This window comes from Carlito syrichta, unplaced genomic scaffold (assembly GCF_000164805.1).
Source record: "Carlito syrichta isolate Samal-C Ts95f unplaced genomic scaffold, Tarsius_syrichta-2.0.1 Scaffold312060, whole genome shotgun sequence".
Classification (NCBI taxonomy): domain Eukaryota; kingdom Metazoa; phylum Chordata; class Mammalia; order Primates; family Tarsiidae; genus Carlito; species Carlito syrichta.
The window spans coordinates 700,900-707,927 of record NW_007256156.1 but is presented as its reverse complement, the minus strand read 5'-3'; the positions used below and the strand labels follow the sequence as shown (position 1 = coordinate 707,927).

At 44.3% G+C, this 7,028-nt stretch overlaps 1 protein-coding gene across 1 annotated transcript in view; it reads left to right on the top strand.

Moving 5' to 3' along the window:
• Positions 1 to 2,468: 2,468 nt before the first annotated feature.
• Positions 2,469 to 7,028, top strand: part of PAK3 (p21 (RAC1) activated kinase 3) — a 293,428-nt gene continuing 288,868 nt past the window's right edge. The window contains exon 1 of the mRNA XM_021718266.1: positions 2,469 to 2,835. The gene's annotated coding sequence lies outside the window, so the exon portion shown is untranslated. The remainder of the gene's footprint in view (positions 2,836 to 7,028) is intronic.

The following is a 7,028-nucleotide window of genomic DNA, read 5'->3' as shown; positions in this document are numbered from 1 at the left end:
GGAAGGCTGAGGCGGAAGGATCGCTGGAGCCCAGCAGGCGAGGCTGCGATGGCCGGGAGCAGTCACTGCACTCCAGTCTGGGCGATCGAGTGAGACTCCAACTCAAAAAAAAAAAGAAAAAGAAAAAAGGCATGTAAAGGTGCTTCTTTGTGAATGAATTACTCAGCTCCCTTTTATTCCTTGTTCAGGAAAGCAGGAATTTTGATGTCCAGAGGTTTCAAGTGGGAAGGAAAGGATGAAGCAAAGAAACTGGAAGAGTGTCAGAGACAGATTTAACCTCCCTCACAATTTTTCTGCAGCTTGGCTCTGAGCATTGTTATGACTCAACCTCTCTGCTTGGCAAGACTCAAAGAATAGACCCTATTTGGGACCAGATCGGAACAGGGAGTCCCTGGCTGAGTATCAGATTCAGGTATTTTTGATAGATTCTGAATGGAGTTCTTTATTATGTCTTTTGAGAAGCAGGAATTTGTTTAGAAGAGCCAAATACCCCTTTGAGTAAAACATGAACATTGTTACAAAGCCATTAACAGGTCTATCCTCTCAATCGATGACAGTAACCATGAGTGGCAAGAATCTGGGTCACAGTTCACTGCCCAGTCCTAAGGGTCCTCTTTTCATTGTCCTCTTATGGTCCTGTTCTCTTCTAAGTTCCAGGTTGGTCCTCAGTATTGTAGAGAATCTCTCATCTATATTTGTTTATCATGTCTGTGTCCTATCATTAACACTTTATCTCTCCTATGCTAGAGAAAAGCAATCTCTTTCTCTACATTCCCTCAATGTTGAAGCACTATTGGTAGTGAAGTATTTCTACCTTTAATGAAGAAAGGCTCATTAATGAACACCTTGTTGCTTTCCTTTTCTCTAATAATAACCTTTATCATTTATTAAGCCTTGCTACGTCTCAAACTCTTACACCACTCCATTCATTCTCATACTTCTACACCCATTTTACAGGTAGATCATTGATATTTGGTCATTCTCCAAGGTTTTCCATCTAGGGCTGTCTGGCTGCAGAGTCCAGCTTTTGCCCATTGCACTAACTTGCCTCTCTTGTTTAATATCCACACTCTTGGGGCTGCCCAGGCTGGTATGTAGGAGACAGGTTTCCTCCTTTGATGGCAAACAATGATTCATTCTTATGACTTAGAGGAGGTAGATCAAGCTTGTAGGGAACCATTTACAAGTTTATTGCCCTGGGAAACTCAAATAGGCTTTCTTCCTATTGTCCTTTCTGCACTTTCATTTCAAATTATTCTTACTGTAGCTGGTAGTAGAATCAAAAAAATAATTATGTGTGCTCATTGGGGACTGACGCCTAAAAGTCTTTAACTCTTGTTGGACCATTATTTTATGGGTTACACCTGAATGTATCAACTTACCTGAAAATATTTTTTTCAGAATACAATTTTAGTTAACAATTTCAAATTCCTCCAATAAATTATTTACCTCCAACATGGAAATCAATAGATGAATCTGAATTTCCAACATGTAATTTTAAAAAGGAACGTTGGCCTGGAAATCTGAAGGCCTGTGCTCCAGTTCTGGATCTGCCACTTATTACCATGTAATTTTAGGCAGATTCACTTAACTTTGCTGAACCTTAGTTCCTTATCTATACAACAGTAATATCTTCTCTGCATAATTCACAGAGATGCTATGGTAGAAAACAGTAGAAAGCGGTTTGCAAATCTCAACATGCTCTACAAGCATAAGCTATTAGGCAAGATGAAGCAAAATGCTCAAAATGTCAATAGTAAGAAGGAGATTTTCTTTAGGGCCCCAGACAAGGAGTTCTCCAAGGATTTAATCATGGGGGAATGCTGTGCCTCTCACAAATGGTTTCTTATTTAGCTTTCGGGGTGCAGGACTTAATAAGTGGGTCTCCAGCTGGAGCCACAATAATCTTTAACCCTCTGATCCCAGGAAAGCAGTCTTAGTTCTCATCTGAATTGAGTTCTCCACTCCTAGAGGAAAAATGGCATGAGAATTTGGTGACCCTTTGATACCAGAGAAGCCCAGCACCTGGGTAATGCTGACTGGGTGAGCAGACTACAAAGCAGAGAATTGGTTGTATGCCACCTTGGTTACAAGCACAGATGTATTGCAATGGAACGAGAGACGGGAGAAAAGGCAGAATGTAGATCCTGTATGAAGTTTGAGGCACCCCAACTCGTGAAAGTCAATCCCAGTTACAACAGAAATTATCTTCTGAGTAGTCCAGACAGTGTCCAGCACATTGTGAACACTCACTCAATACAATGTGATGGCGATGGTAGTTGTCCTTGGACTCTTTCTTTTCTCCTTGGTTACAGGATTTTCAGAGAAATATGTGTGGATTCAAGCTACCAGTGACCTGAAAGAAAATTGAAGGAAGGGGTACGGACACCGTTTCCCCGTGTCCCCCGCCCCCCCACCGCCAACTTGCACAGTCAGGCTTGGGAGACTGGAAGGGTTTTACTTCCGCCTGGCTGCAGGAACCACAAGTTCCAGACTAGGTCGGAATTGGAATAATCACAGTCAAATACACCCAGATGCTCTCACACACCCAGACGCGCGCGCATCCCCGGGCCATGGGGCGCACGTGAGCCCACACCCGGCGCACCCAGCCCTGCCTCTCGCCAGAGCATCCTCAGAAGCTGCCACTGAAGCAGCCTCCTCCTCCTCCTCCTACCACTGCCGCCGCCGCTGCTGTGATCTCCCATCCCCTCTCGTCCTCCTTCCTCCCCCAGTTCCTGCTCCTCCTCCCATCCCTGACTCCTCCTGCCCAGCAGCGAAGGGCAGAACCCTCGGCGGCGGCTCCCCTTCGCTTGGGCCACGAAGAGGCTGGAACAGGTCTGTGCAAGGGGGCGCTTTGTTGCGGGCTGCTGGAGCTCCCGTGGCTCCGAGAGCCGCTGGGAAGGCACGGGGAGGACGGGAGGGTAGATTTATTTCTTAGTTTTCAGTCTTGCGATGTGAATAGATGGGGAGCGATAGGGTGGCGGTCCCTTTGCCAGTTCGCTGTCCCTCTTGGTTCGTGGCGAGAAGCTGCCCGGACTTCTGCCCCCGCCCACCCCTAAAGCTCTCTTTCTTTGCGTCCCCGCTCCCTCATCCACTTCCCAGGGCTGAGCTTTCTCTTGTTCTGTGAGCTCAAGGATGGGGGCGGGGAGAGATGGATGGAGCCGATCCAGCGGGGCACCTGGGTGCATGGGGCTTTGTTACATACAACAAAAACCAGTCCTTACCAGCTTCCAGGTCCAGGCTAGGCTACAGTCTGCTGGCGATGTGGGGTGTGGGCCAGGCAGGCTAGGGAAGTGAGAGAATGTAAGGGGGCACTCCCTGTATGTGACTGGGCACACAGGAATGCAGTGGTGTGTGTCGGGGAGATGGTGCAGGTTTTGTGTAGGATTCAGTGAGGGTGAGTTGGAGTGGTGTGTGTGTGTGTGTGTGTGTGTGTGTGTGTGTGTGTGTGTGTGTCTGCCTGCGCCATGGGGCTGGGCTACTCTTGGCATTACATGTCCTTGGGTCTCATCTCATGCCAAGCCAGACTGCAGCAACATGCAGGTGGATCAGGTCCAACCTGTTCTGCCCACACTGGAAGGGTAATGATGGTTTTAAAGTGATGGAAATCCCCCCAGCCAGGTTGACCAAGCCCTACTAGACATCGTTATTGTTCTCCCAAAGATGCCCAACTTTCTTAGCAGGTTTTCCTCTCTCAGCCAATGAGGATCCAAAGCTCTTACAGTGATCCCTGCAGTGCCTCCCCCACCCCCCTTTAATTAGTGGATCCTCATGTCTTCCTTCCTGCAGCAAAGTTAGTGCTGTGCTAGAATGTAGCTGTATGTTTGGAGAAAAAGGAAGAAACTAAATTCACCTACATGTTAGTCATGAATTTGGTTTCATGAAAGGTTTTTTTTTTTTCTTTCTTGAGCTATAAGGTATGAACTGGTATGATCATTTTGTTTAATCAAAGAAAGATCAATAAAAATGAACAAAACTGCTAAACCTTCTCCTTGATATTTTTATTTGCGGTTGTAATAAAGCATTTTTTAGGGTCCAAATATATACAGTTCAGGATAGTGATTAGTCAAACAGCTGACATTTATTGCATACCTGATAAGTGTTAGTAGTGATGTTAGGTATTGAAGCATAGAAATGAATAAAACATCATTTCAGCTCTCAGGGAGTACACAGTCTGGTAGGCAAGATAGAAGGTGTAAACAGACAATTAGAGTATGACAAGGGACAGGCAGGATACTGTGGGGTGGGGTGCCTAGCTGAGCGTGGGGGTTTTGGTGAAGTAAGGCTTTATGGGCAAGGTGACATCTGAGTTGAGTCTTGAAGAATTAATTTACCAGGTTGCTGGCATCCTAAGTTGAAGGAACAGCATGTATGAAGGCAGGGAGGTCACAGTTAAGTAAGACTGCAGGGAGTCCTCGGAAGTGTAACTGTCAAATTCTCAACAAACTCAGAATGAGTCTCTCTGGACTGGAATGATGATTAATGATGAATCCAAAAAAAGCCAGTGTTGCAGACGGATAATGACCAGAACACATCCCTATCTTAAGAAATGTCTGGCTCATTTATTAATATTAGAGTGTTTTGCTTTGAGCAAATCTGATATATGTAAATATGAGTTTGCAAGGCAAATGAACTAAATGGACAGTATTTGCATTGCAGAATTTGTTGCTTTACAAAAGGATTAATAATTAGATCATCTTAATTAACAGTGCCTCTCTAACCTTTACAGTGATTTTTTTTAACCAAAAATCCATTTACACAGAACTTTTCACATAGCCAATTAATGATTAAAGGCAGATATACCTGTGTTTACATTTTACATAAAAAATTAAAAATTTCAATGTTGGCATTTTCTCTCATGTTGTGGATGTCTAAGACATACTAAAAAAAAGTATGAAAATGATAATAATAATTATTAACTCCATTGACAATGACCTTTTATCACTCGAATTGTATGTAAAATACAAATTAACAAGGGCAGGATCTTGAGGAACTTTTATGTTTCAGATACTTTTAGTAGTGTCACTGGTAATTAACAACAGCCCAATATTTCTGTGCTGTTAGTTTTGAAATGGATATATAATAACTGATGCTCATGCAATTAAGCCAGAACAGAGACACAGTCTGAGTCTACTGTTTTGTTCTGTTGGTGCTGATTGCATATATAGGCTGATAAATGGCATTGGCAATGAGACTTAGGAGATTGATGGTTTCTACTGGAAGTGTCTGGTGAGCACAAAATTATTAGTTAAGAGTATGGGCTCAGCCAGGCTTGGTGGCTCAGCCTGTAATCCCACGCCTTTGGGAGGCTGAGGTGAGTGGATTGCCTGAGCCCGCGGGTTCGAGACCCGCCTGGGCAGCGAGACCTCATCTCTACAATAAATCAAAAAATCAGCCGGGCATGGTAGTGCGCGCCTGTAATTCCAGCTACTCGGAAGGCTGAGGTGGAAGGATCGCCGGAGCCCAGCAGGTCGAGGCTGCGGTGGCCGGGAGCGGCCACTGCACTCCAGTCTGGGCGACAGAGTGAGACTCCAACTCAAAAAATAAAAATAAAAATAAAAAAGAGTATGGGCTCTTAAAATATGGACCATCCTCCTGAGCACCTCGCTCCTTAAATGAAGAGCAAAAATAGCCCTGGATTCTATTTGAAAGGCACGGCAGCAGAAATGGGTGAGTTTGAGCTGACTTCTTCCTAGTCTGGCCAATGCTGTGCTGTAGAGGAGATGATGGCCTAAGGTCTTTTGTGCACACCAAGGTCCTTTGTTCACTGGCTGTCAATACTAGAAGGTATCAGGCAGTAATATCGCTAAGATATATCCCCATAGCTTGGGGTGGAATGGACTTGATCTGTCTACTGTGCTGATACTCAGATCAGTCTAGTGGCTAGGCCAGTGCTTCTGATATGGGTTCCAAAGAAGACTAGATCCATAGAACATTAGTAAGACACACACACACACACACACACACACACACACACACAGCTTTGTGGTCAAGTAAGTTTGGGAAATTCTTACTTAAACAGAAGCAGGTTTGTTTCCTGTGGGGCTTCTAAAAGACTTTACTAGGCTAATGTATATTGTGACTCTACAGGAGTATAAAATATGCAGCAATTTCTCAGATGTATTTGCCCACAAAACCTGGTGTTCGAGCATTCATTTGGATTGGTGTTGAGAGGAACATTCTTTGGGCAATGCTGGGCAAGAGCATTGTCTGCTGAGTTCTGAGTTCGGAGGATGTCAGTGTCTTGCTGGGTAAACTTGGACGACTCGCTTTACCCCTCTAGGCTTTCCTTCCTTCCCCCATCTGTAAAAGGAAGCTGATAATAATCATTGCTTTCACTGACTGTGATAGTGTGATGACAACTAAGATAATATCTCTGCAAGTATTTTGAGCTCCTTAGAAGAAAGACTCTATCTAAACTCAAGGTTATTATGAAAGGGATGTGAAGAATTAGGGCAATTATCCTGAAAATTCGGGCCCAAATCCTGAGTTATTGGGCAGACGGCCTCATTTCTCTGCTCTGCTTTGACTGCAAAGACCTATCCTCATACAACCTTGGGTGACTCAGTTCTCTGGGCTTATTTCCTTTCACATCCTGAAAAATTCAGTGTGGCCTTTAATTTCCTGGTCCAGAGGTATCATCACAGCCTTCAGAAAAAGCCCATCAATCTGAACACACCCTGCTGACCAGAGAACCCTGAAGGTGGGAATTAAGTTTAGTTGGAAAGTTGCTTTTATCCTTCAGACTCATTATCTTTCAGAGGCTGTTCTTGACCATCTTGGAAGCTAGCTGTTGCAGGGTTCCTCTCTAGTGGTGTCCCCAGTGCCCAATCTGAGCCAAAGTCCTATTCGCCTGAGAGGCTTCTTGAATGCTAGTTTCAGGGTTCACTTTGTCAACGGGAAACTAGGCCATCTTTAAGGAAATTGAAAGGTAAAGGAAATAGTGCTCATGTGACTATTGATCCTTCTTGGATCCCTTGACTCTGATTAATTCCCTTGATCTTTTTTCTTTTTTTTTTTTTTTTTTT